The 12,199-nt window shown below is 46.9% G+C and overlaps 1 protein-coding gene across 4 annotated transcripts in view; it reads left to right on the top strand.

Annotated features, from left to right (window-relative positions):
* The first annotated feature begins 590 nt into the window (after positions 1-590).
* Positions 591-12,199, top strand: part of il1rapl1a (interleukin 1 receptor accessory protein-like 1a) — a 196,137-nt gene continuing 184,528 nt past the window's right edge. For all 4 annotated transcript variants that reach the window (XM_053877231.1, XM_053877229.1, XM_053877230.1 and 1 more), the window contains exon 1: positions 591-1,092. The gene's annotated coding sequence lies outside the window, so the exon portion shown is untranslated. The remainder of the gene's footprint in view (positions 1,093-12,199) is intronic.

Here is a 12,199-nt window from a genome sequence, read left to right as displayed (position 1 = left end):
GCCACGTGTATTGCACGCAGTTACATGTCAACACTGTTTAAATAAGTAAAACAGAGTGAAATGCGAGTAAAGGCCAGACACTATCAGAACCGTTCTTCTCTCTTCATGTCGGACGAAATGTTGACTATATGGTATCCAAAGCTAGTCAGTAAACATTCATCCATTCATTCAACTCAACTCAAATCCCTTCAATTCTCTCCTTATTTCCTGGAGCGGCGTCAGGAGCTCCACTGATCCAAGGTCATTCTCAACGTGCCAATTCCAGGGCGCACCTGTTCACCACAGGTGTGTCACATCAGTCGCCCCTCGTCAGCGCGCATGTGCTTTGGCCTCCACACACGCGTGCTGCGGCTCCTCTCTTCCACCGGTCCCTCGCGCGGCTCTGATTTACTCTCCTGCGGATTCACATGAGCAAGGCTTTTTACAGTGGGGGCTGGGACCCTCCCTCACCCTGAGTCACGGAATCTCTGCTCCTTCTCTCATCCAGTTCCACGACGGGGGGCGGCGGAGTGCAGGTGCAGCGCGGTGGAGCCAGCAGGGGACGGTGTGTAGAGCACTAGGACCGTGGAGAGAGAGGGAGACAGAGAGAAGAGAGAGAGAGAGACACGTTCTCTCTCTCGTCGTGGGCATCGCAACTACAGAGCTGAGAAGCTGTGGAGGAAAGCTCTCGTCGGATCTGGCCATTTTCTCCATCGGTTGTCACCATTTCCGCGCTGGTTTCCACAGCGCCGCGCGGGGACCCCCGGACACGGACCCGGCACAGGATTAGGGTTGGCGTGAAATTCCCCGAAGAAGTGACTGGCTATCACGCCGTGGCTCTCACACCCGTCGATCTACCGTCTCCACGTCGGGTTTTCAATTGAAAGCGCGCAAAGTGGCGTCTGCGTAGGAGCGCGCTTGGCGCACTTGATCCACCAAGGACAGAGCGGCAACATCTCCATGGTCCTGTCTGGATTAAACGCGGACCTTCGGCTGAATGGGTGACCTGGCTGAGACGCGCATTCCACTGTAGCCCCCCCAACCCCCTCCTCCGGAGTTGTGATGACCACTGCCGCCTGCGCTCATTGACCCACGGACCGTTTTGAGTTGAAGGTAGGCCGGTTTCTCTCGCGTCTTCTCGAGCATTCCACCAAGTTGGCTGGGTCTCCGTGGTTCGACCTGAGCCCCAATAACTCCCGGGCGCCACTGATTCCTCTGTTTGGTGCAAGAGTTGAGCCGCCAGGGAACTAAATAATGGACGCGGTTCTGTCGCAGTTTGGCTGCTGGATGTGTTTTGCGTGCCTTGTTTGCGGGACTTAAAATCGCCTCGATGTGTTTGTTGGGAGCTTAATCGCGGAGATTCCGGAGAAGCCCTCTGCAGTGCGGACACACACACACGCACACAACACTCGCGCGCGCACGCACTTGAGCTCACCGAGGAGCGGATTTAGATAAAGGTGTAAACGAAGAGGCAGCTTTCCCCCCGAAGGCAGTCTGCCAGCAAGCCTTATTATACACACGCAATCCCGTTTGTGCGCCGCTGATGGAGGAGGATGATTGCATCCAGGCAACGCTTTAACCCTGAAAATACTTCTGTACGCAGCCATCTCCGCGTTGGAGCGCGCGAGTGTATCGATATTTTGTGCGTCACCGCTCCATCGCGGTGTATCGCCGCGTGCGGCGGCGGCCGAACTGAGCTTCTTCAGCTTGCACCACTCGGCTTCCTCGGCATTTCCACCTACAGTTGGAGTTTTCTCGTGGAGCAGCTCCCACAGGGAGCGCGAACAGCGTCGCATGACGCAGGAATCCGGGTGATGATTGATGAGCGTGTTTTTGGGAGAGGAGCCTGCGTCGGGAGTGCACCACCTTTTTTGAGTGTTTCATTCCTAATGTTTTGGCAAGTGAATCCTGAAACATACGGAGGTCTTCCGGCCGCTGCCTCCTTCTGCCTTCCCCTCTGACACAAACACACTTTTGGACTGTGATAAACCCAGTTACAGCTGTGTCTTCCATCTCATGTGCCACCTATTAAAGTTCAGTTGCTGACGCGGTTATGAATCATGTACTTTGGATTTATTTAAATCCATAGTTTTTCACGTTTCATTTTTTTCATTGAGAAGCAAATTGAATCCATGGCTACTTTTTTGTGTCCGATCTCCCAGCTGGTATAGTGGAGTATTGTCCAACCCAATGTCAGTGGAAGCTAAAAACTTTGCTCTCAAATCTTACCTCCATGGCACTTTGGCTCATCCTCAACCTTTGATCCTCTAAAATAAGACTTCCAGAATGAGCCAAACAGAGGAATCAGATGGTTAAATGAGTCGTCTTTCCGGATAGTCCATCTGAAACATGCTACTTTAAGCCCCTACAGATTGCACAACCTTGATATTCCTGATGAAAACTGAGTTGTTTTCCCACAAATCACAGTGTCAGTTTACCTTATTCTTAGGCATGGCGCTATGACCCAGTGACATACTGTATTACCAATGGGAATTTCTGTGTAGCAACTTGGAAAACATCCCATTTAAATGTCATTTTTGCATGTTTCTGATGAAAAGCCCTTAAAAACCTGCATTATACGACTTTATAGCTTGCTGGTGAAACGTAATTCAATTTGCTGAGCCACATTATTTTGTCCAAACTATTATGAATAAACATGCGTGCTTTGAAAATATTCCCACTTCGTCACCGCCTCCTCATAAACTGCCTTCACTTGGGGACCAGTTACGAGTGAAATGTCTTTAGTACATTGTTTAGCAGTGCATTTTCAGTGATAAATCAAATGCAAAATTTAAAAAATGAAGAATTTTAAAAGCCTTTGAACAGATGTTTAAAAGGTGTATGAAGTTGGTGAGTGCCTTGCGAGTGTTTTGGGTTACATGCAACTGTGTGTGACGTACAGTAGATGGTTCTCTGGCTGCATTGTTGTTGTAGTGGCGTGACAAGATGCCGGGGCAACATCTCAGGCAGAGACAATCCAGTGGTTTATTCATTTTGTTTCTTCATCCAGTCCACTTTTTCAGAATTCCAGACGCCTTTTCAGCCGCCATGACACTCTTCGTCCAATGGCGTCCTTGCTGTCTTTATCTTGCATTAGATGCGTGTTTCCTCCTCTATGCTCCTCCCTGAAATTTAAGGGGTGTACTGTATATTTTGGGGTCTGGTTTCGGTCCAGATCGAATGATGTTCATGACCCCGGGCTCCTCTGACTGGCCCTGTCTTCTAGCGTGCGCTGACTGTCGTTCGGCAAAACCTACGTGAGTCCATCAGCATTTGCTGCAAAGAAACTGACTTTGCGTTCACTTACATTCCAGATGACGTGAGCTCGCCCTGCTCACCGACAGGCAGATTGTCCACCGCCGTCTCCCTATCCAACTCTCACGAGGGTTTTGCATGAATTAATTGCTGAAGTCACTTTTCTGTCTGATGCTGCAAAGTGCGGCAGATTAAACTGGCAGCGGGAACTGTCCTGGGTGCTGAAACAATCCGCCGCTTTGTTCGGCTGACGCTGTCGACTCGACATCTTGAATCTTCCGACATGGCACTCCTCTATACGTTGTCAGAACATGTTTGAATTCCTCCTTTTTCACTTGCCATTCTTCGCACATTAATGGCAGCTTATTGCTTTAGAGGAGAAACGGTATGATAATCTGATGTAAAGTCCCGAGAAGCGCGGCTTCCCTGCGCCAGAGAATCAAACTCAAGGACCATTCTAGGTCATCAGTCAGTCAGATTTGAGGCTTGGGCTCTGAATCATCAGATTATTTCGAGTGCTGCAGAAATACACACAACCCTGCCTTTTTTATGAAGCGTAGCGCACACAATATAAAGCAGCATAAACACAGTTGGGGGAGCCATCATACTCCCTGCATGGAAATCAAATTAACCCTCGGGGAGCTGTAGCCACGTCTCTAACTCCTAATAATGGACTGCACGGCTGCTGTGTTATTACCTCGCTTTGTACCAGAGCGCGTGCATGGTCCTGTGTGGGTAAAATGTTCGCTGCCTCGCAAAGACCCAGCTGCTCGGCTGAGCAACACCACCGCAAGTCAATTTGTTTGTCTTATAAGGGCTCATTTGAGGAAGAGGTGGGTGTGGGACCGGAGCCTGTGGCCGGCTTCAGGTCTCAGCTGGTGGCATTTGTTGTGTGCTGCTCTTTAGCACGGAAAGGGAGAAGACTTCCACACACAGCGCTAGCATCAACCGAGCTAATAGCTCATGTCACAAGGGGAACAAACCCGGAGCAAATCGGAAGCGTTAATTTCGACTCAGTGGGAGGTTTCCCCCAACATTTTGGGTAAACAGTTGAAAGTGTCTCGCCTGCCTTCAGTGAGCAAGTGAGTTTGTGCTGGAAATTATAGCTGGGAATCATCTTTTGTATTCCAACATCGCTGCATTCCGTCAAACGTGAATGCAGCCCAGGAGCAATACGGGGACATTAAAGTGTATTTATTCCCTTCTGTCTTCATGGATTCTGAGTAAGCAGGTTTCAACTGCGAGCTACCAGCCACGGTCAAAAAGTAAAGTGAAAGAAAACACTTCAATGAGAGGAACAATTTCAAGTCCCCAAAAGCTTGAAAGATTTTTTTTTCTTTTTAATTAAATAAAGCACCATTGTTCCAAAAATAATTACGCATGAGAATCGATGATGGTATGAATAGCTTCGGCCTAAATAGCCCACTTTGCAACGGTTCTTTGCAAAGTACTGCATATTTTGGGATTAGTGAAAATAAAGGTAAAAAACGTTAAGTTTTGATCGACTGTCAGATCTGGGGTTGGAGGGTTGACTTGTTTTAACACGCAGAGTCGGACTGCTCTGGGGGTGGTCCTCTAAATTCCAAGGGTCGAGTTGAACAAAGCAAAAATAAATAAAATATAAAAAAACAAATCAGTACAGATTATTTTCTTTGATACGGCAGCACCTTATTGACCCATAAATCTGGAACTATTTGAAATTCAAAGAGAAGGAGACAACAAATACCATTCTCTGTACATGTACATTGAGCTGCACCAAATATTACTTCTCTGACTGCTTTCATGACGCGTCACAAATTTAAAAGATAACTTTCATGGAAAAACAAAATGGCCGCCCTAAAAGTGGCGGAGGGGCACTGCCTCTTGGTCTGAACCATTGACACAGAGAGGGGTTACTTGTGCCTGTTCTGGGGTGAGTATTTGCTTTACAGCAATTCCAGAGCAAGGTGGGTGTTTGTGGGGATCAGAACTTCACCTCTGGCTCCAGAACTCTTTGGGGTTCCTCGGGAGGCGCTGGCTGTAGTTGGAGCTGTAAGAGCAGTAGAGCGTGACCTGATTCAACCACCTCTTCTCATAGGGATGAGCTTAAACTCTACTTCACTTTCCTTCCTCTTGTGTGGGTCTAAATCCCGAAATATCCGAACCCGCCGCTGACGCCGGTTTGCAGGCGAGTCAGAGTCTTGGCTGGCAGCTTTGACTGATGGAAACAAATATGAGCCTCGTTCACCGCCATGTAGATGAAGATGTGTGTCACTGCAATTTTGGAAAAGCACTGGCTGGTGAGCCGGGGCGGGAATGGAAGCGAGCGTTTGGGGACTGGAGTTGTGTTAGCGATGAGTGATGCGTGCGTCCGTTTCCCCCCTTCACGTTTATTGAATTAGCCCGCCCGGTAGACCCATTGCTTTTCCCTGCACTTGAAAGCAATCCTGTGGTGAAGTGTATCAATAAGCGGGTGGATGGAGTGTAAGTGGTTGTGCTGCAGCGGGCAAAGAGCCAGTGATGCGGAGGGGAGGGGGCCACGCTCGGGGAGAGTCCTGCTGATCACATGGCAGATTGGAAGCCTCGGGTGCCTTTCACCGTTGGACCCCGCCGCGCCGGGTAACAGGGGCGCAGCCCGACTGAGCGGAACCCCGTCAGATGATGTGCAAGGAGGGATGGACGGATTTTGAAACTCAGAAGCCCAGCTGTTTATGCATCTCGATCTTATCCTAAACGTTTTTATTATCAATTCATTCTGATCAATTTCACCGATTAAGTGCCCCATTAGTAAAATTTGAAGCAGATGGACGAAACTGGAATTGATCCCTTTCCCGATGTAGCGAAGCCGAAAGTGCTGCATTGACTTGTTTTCGGTTTCCATCGAGCCGTTCCACAAGTAAAGGGTTTCTTTAAAGACAAAAAAGGTGAGCTTCAGATCAGAATAATTCACTTAGTGTTGGCTAACAGATGACACGAGGTGGATTTCCTGCAGAAGAACTTAAACCTCATCTGCTTATCCGTTGGCGGCTCGCGGGGGCAGTAGCTTCAGATGGCCACGCCAAATGCCCCTCTCCAACTGGGGACGCCTCCAGGCCAGTGAAGAGATTTAATCCCTTCACCTGGTCCTGGGTCGACCCTTCGGTCTCCTCCCATCTGACCGTGCCTGAAACACCTCCGAAGGGAGGCGTCTAGGGGGTGTTCTCATGAGATGCCGGAACCACCTCACCGGACTCCTTTCAACACGGAGAAGCAGCGGCTCTACTCCGAGAACTTCTCACCCTATCTCTAAGGGAGACGCCCGCCACCCGTCGGAGCAAACTCATTTCAGCCACTGGTATCGGGGATATCATTCATTCGGTCATGAGCCACAGCTCATGACCATAGCTGAGGGTCGGGATGAAGACTGGGAAATAGAGAGCTTTGCCTTTTGGCTCAGCTCTGTCTTACACACAACCGTCATCATTGGTAAATACAACGTGATATCAGTAGATTTAACCGTTTTTTTCCTGCAGCATTGCCTGTGTGTGTTGCTGCTTCGGACCTAAGCTTCTGCTTAAGGACCAGAACAAGGTAAAATAAATCAACAATTATTCATACTCCCTCACTCCATCGCAGTTTTCAAAACACAGCTGTAATGAAAACGGTAGAAAGTACAATCATTTAAGCGGTTTGCAAACTAACAACGCAAATTACATTAAAAAAAAATGGAAACAATACATAGCAAAGAACATAAGAACAACCTACAGTCAATTGTCAGAAATCGCCACAATGACATTGGAACTGGCTAATTCTTCAAGCAGACCTCGTAAGTTGGGGGAAACTAAACAAACACTCAAATAGAATAATTGAATTCAGTTTTAGTACTTGGACGTCTTTGGTGTCATCAGTCAGATTCAGAACGTGGTGACCTCTGCTGGTCAAGGAGGAGCAGTGCATCCAAGTAGCCGGTGAGTCCAGGCTTCATCGAGAAACAGGGTGAAGGCCGAAAAGGCCCATTCATGATTCCTTTATGTAGCAAACATTGTTACTGTGACCGATCACATGCTTCCATGGGTCCTCTATGTTGGTATTGCTGTTCACCAATATATCCACCAGGGGGAGCAGCCCAGAGTGAAAAGGTTATGACAACAACAAAACCAACATGGCGACTTTGGAAGAAGTATTGATCATGGACTGAGGCAGCGTTGTAGGAGGCGGCGGTTGGTGAGGCTGTTAAACTTGCGACTGGAGGATATATTTCAGTGTGTTTGCTACATATCGGACAGTAAAGACAACACTGCCCTCAGTGGTTTCCGGTGGCACTGCTCCATTTGCTCTGTGGAAACGTGTAGAAATAAGTCCAACGTGGTGAGAAGAAATTTGAAGCCTTTGAAATGGAACAGCACTTGGCTACTTATGCAAGTGCTCTGCCCTTCTGCTCTACGTTGGTGCCGATGTCTTCTTCTTATCTGCAGCCTTGCAGATATACTCAGCTAATTGGCCTCTACATGTGCGGCAGCTTTGGTAACATTACGATCAGGTGACTGATCTAGTGGAGAAGAAGAGCTCCAAACACTTTGATGGCTTTGTGGAAGGCTGGCCGCTTCGATGCGGACCCCCAAGAGGCCACTGGCAGCTGAGCTTCCAGTGTGGCAGATTGATATTTGTAATTTAAGAGAAGCCGCCACACGGCATCCTCCAGATGGAGTGAGCCGCGGAGGCACGCAGTCGATTTAACACGCTTTGTATAGAAAAAAATCGGCTTGGTTTGGATGCTGAGAATTCACTGGAGACGTATTTGCTCAAGGGTTTTAAATGTGCGTTTAGGTGCAGATGTTAGTGTCATAATAGAGAGGCGCAGGGGAGCAGCATCTTCTGACTAAACCACCAAGGAAGGCAGGTCAACCATTTGTTCCAAAACACATGCAAATAAGACACAACGGTTGTCCTCACTCGACTGTACAATTGTTCAAGGAAAAAATATTTTTACGTTCACACGCCCCTTTGTTCAATTGGATTAACTGTAAACAAAGTCATTTCTTGCCTGGCAACACAAATATTCCGAAAATGTTGATTTAAAAAAAGCACTCCTTATTTATTCCACGTTCTAGCTGCTGGCTGCGTCTAATGTTATCAGTGTTTGCCACTGAAAACCCTTGATACACGGTGGTGCCCAACAGTGGAAGAGAAGCTGGTCGTGTTTGTTATTTTGTTGGTGGGTTCTTTTAATTTTACAGGTGTGAGATGCTGATGGTGAATGGGTGAGTGCACAAGGTTTTGCTCTTGAAAGTCACTTCATTTGGTGTTAGCACTGCAAGTAGCGACTAACTTGATCGTCACCGACTACTAGAACAAGGGCCCTCAAACTGGAATGACTGGGGTTGGCGAGGCTTAGTCGGAGTGAAGGTTTTCTGCTGCACATCCACTCTCTTCAACTGGTGTATCTGCATTGGTTCCTTGTTGGTAAATCAATTTAATGTCAATGTTAGCCTCTTTAAAAAAGACCACCAGCACCAACATTAACAAGATGTTGGCTTCAAATTCCACACGTTTCATCACCACAAATGTGCATCACATGGTTTTGCACCACATTGAAGGTACATTTTTTCTGAGGAGATGAAAATCCAATTGTGTTCAACTGCCACTGTCCCCTGGCACAAAAGGCATGGTAACCATAGATGGGAAAGTAACAGTGGAACCATGAGAAACAATGCCAGCTACATAATTCTATTGATACTAGTGAGGTATCTGTACCTTGTAGGGAAGAAGAGGATTCCAATGTAAAGCATGAATGTCATCCATTGGAATTATCTCATACTGTTTTCTATACGTCTCCATTTGGACAAAGACCCCTGACCAAAACGATTTGTCTACTATGACGTATGGCGTGTACGGGTTCACATCCATACCAAAATGCCAGATTGTAGTACAGTAAATACTAATGAAAAAGTGGCTGTTATGGTAGTATTCAATGTTGTTTTGAAACAAAATGTGGTGTGATAGGTGCGTGTCCTTTGATGTGTCCTTTGATGTTTTGGTTCCAGGACTAGTCGATCCATGAACCTGTTGGCGGCAAATGTAATTGTCGTCAACTATATCTTCATATGCTGTATACTGCGCTTCCCAACCCCTACCTCTCTTATTGAATGTGATGCAATGCCATTGGAGTCCACTGAAACGCCTATGCGTCAACTCGTACTTGATCCACACGGGACCCACTTCACGATGGTCCACGTGACACATCAGGAGTGAGAACGTGTGCCGGAGATGTAAATATTTCCAGTGAGATCAACATCTGTTGCCATTGCTGTGAAGTGACTACTACATCCCAGGAGAGCTAGTCAACGCTGGGAGCGCTTTCTGTCAAGGCGGATGTAGCACTGCGGAGAACCCCACGCACATGTTATTAGTAAACAGATGCGGACTCATTAACTAAAGGTGTACGTGTACAGAAACGTGTGAACCTGTTAAAAACAGCGGAGGGGTTGATAAGGTTAGCAGGTAGCATGGTGGTTGTGGCGAGAATGAGTCAAAGCGGTCCTTGCAGGAGCTGACAGTCGGAACACAATGTTGTCGTGCAAAACTGATACAATGTGGATCAAACAACAGTCAAGCCGTTTTTAACTCAAATATCTAAAGCACTTCCTCATAATGCTAAATCGGGTCTCGTAACGAATTCCTGCTTGCTGGATCCCCAATATATCGCCCCCTAAATCCCTTCCGATATTCGGTGCATACACTTGCCGACTTCCTGTTCCAGCTTCGCTTGTGAGTCTGAGCCCCTCCCACAGTCAAATTCAGGAACTTGAGTTTCGCTCTTGAGAGACCTCCATGTCTCCAGTCCCTCGTCATTCAAAAATAGCGTGTGTTTGGAAGTGGAACGGAGGGCTTTTAAAAACACCGGAAACTGCTGACATCGAGGCGACAAGTCGGTGTGATGCGTTAAAAGCCGCGCTGAAGTACCTCCGTGGCCCAAACTTGTGTGGACTTGGAGAGTGAGTAGGAGTGTGTTTGAGCAAAGCTAATGTGGCACGAGCCAAAATGAACAGTGTCCCTCCATGTAGGTGCTTAACTCCGACCGCAGTGGTGGAGGCTTATTGTCTCTGTGCGAAGAGATGTTTGTTTGCGCTGCATATATTGTCAAGTGCCTCTCTGATCTTCTCCACTCCGGGTGGGTGTTGGACTAAGTAACTGAATAAAGGCGGTGTGGAGTGTTTGTTTGTCGAATTAAGCTGCATTGACTTCTTTTTTTCTCCCCCAAAATGAGACGTATACTCAAATAAGTTCACGGCGCTCATCACAGTTCCCTTGAAACTTTACAGAAACTCTTTACGTTATCTGCCCAGTATTCACAGCACGTAGGGCCCAAGCCAAACACTGTCTCCGGCTGTGAACAGTGTCACTGGCATGAACTGCAGCTGCTTATTTTAAAGTCAAATTCTCCCCATCACGCAGGCCACTGACAATTTGAGGAATAACCCATCATTATAAATGATGAGGGGCTGGACCTTCTCAGGCCAGATGCCATATCACTTTGCTTATTAGACTGCAGCCGGGGCCAATGAGGGCATTGACTTCAGCTGGTCTTTGCAGTCTCGCCATGTTCCAAAGCATCAGGAGCTTGAGACGGCATGAACGTTCGACAGATTTCAGGCCTGGCTTCTAAGGCCATGCTGGAACTTTTGACCAACGCGTCGCGTTTTAATGCACTGAGTTAACATTATAGTGGGCTGTTTTTTCATCTCCACTGAGGAAAGGGACGGGGCAGTTCACTGGGACCACCCTCTTGTGTATTGGACTATTGCGAGGGGCCACTGGATGAATAGTAAATGGGAAAGTAACAATGTTACCATGAGTGAAAACGCTAGCCACAAACTTGGCTACAGAATTATATTGATCTGTACCTTGAACAAAGAACAGAATTCCAATGTAAATAAGAGGATTTGGATTCTTTTGTATAAATAATGACAAAATAGGGGCACATGAAAAGCACTGAACTTAAAAAATAAATTTGATTAGAATTTTATTTTATATTGATATGCACTTAAACTTTGTCTTTTACCTTTAGATTTGTTTTTCAATAAATATAAAGGGAAAATACACAGTATTAAAGTTTAAAACATACAAAGCTATCAAAAAATAGAGCAACAGAGGATGGCTAGTCTTTACATTGATATAAATTGAGATTCATTTGTTTGAATAAATATGCCAGAATGTGCAGATTACAAAAGTAAATAAATCATGAAAAGGTCTGAACTGTTTAGCGTCGCAACATAAGCTTGAAACCGAGCTGTTTTCACTTGTACACGGTCCTCAGAAGGTGCAGATTATTCAAGAGGAAGGCCACATGTGGCCCCCGTGCCTGGGTTTTGCTCCCCACCCTAGGAAGGGCAGGAGGAGAAGAAAGAGGAAGGACGTTTCAGGTGTCTCCAGTACAGATCCTTTTTTAGACCAGTATTAAGTTATAGCAGGTTAACTGTTCCTGAAAGCTGCCGTCACACCCACAGGAAGTCCAGTGTCCTACCAACGTGTCACAGGTGTCACATGACACTCTGGGGAAGACTTTTTTTAACCTGTCATAACTTAACACTTGATTTAATATATGTGTTGCGGGTCATCGGTTATGTTTTGTTCTGTTAAGGCAGGGTGAGTTCATCTTGTTCAAGTCCACTTCCGGTTTTATTCTGGAGGGGTTTTGTCTCGTCTTCCTGTCTGCGTCCTCCCCTAATCCTGCGATTGATAGCACCTCGTGTCTTTCTTCCCCTTTTCTGTCCCTCTGTTTCTGAGGTCATTGTCCGTGTGAACGTGTGAACGTCTTGCTGTCAAGTCGATTCTAGTCAAGTCAGTCGTCTTCCTTCCGAGTGAAGCGCCCTCTGTTGGGTTATTGTTGATTTGACTTGGACTGAGTTTATTACGTCGCACTTTTTTTGTGGTGCAGTTCATCTGGATTGAACCTGTGTTTGGTTCCTCGCATAGACGGTTCCGTAACAACATGATCATGTTAGAG

Source organism: Synchiropus splendidus, chromosome 10 (genome assembly GCF_027744825.2).
Source record: "Synchiropus splendidus isolate RoL2022-P1 chromosome 10, RoL_Sspl_1.0, whole genome shotgun sequence".
Classification (NCBI taxonomy): domain Eukaryota; kingdom Metazoa; phylum Chordata; class Actinopteri; order Syngnathiformes; family Callionymidae; genus Synchiropus; species Synchiropus splendidus.
This window is presented reverse-complemented; position numbering and strand designations above follow the sequence as displayed.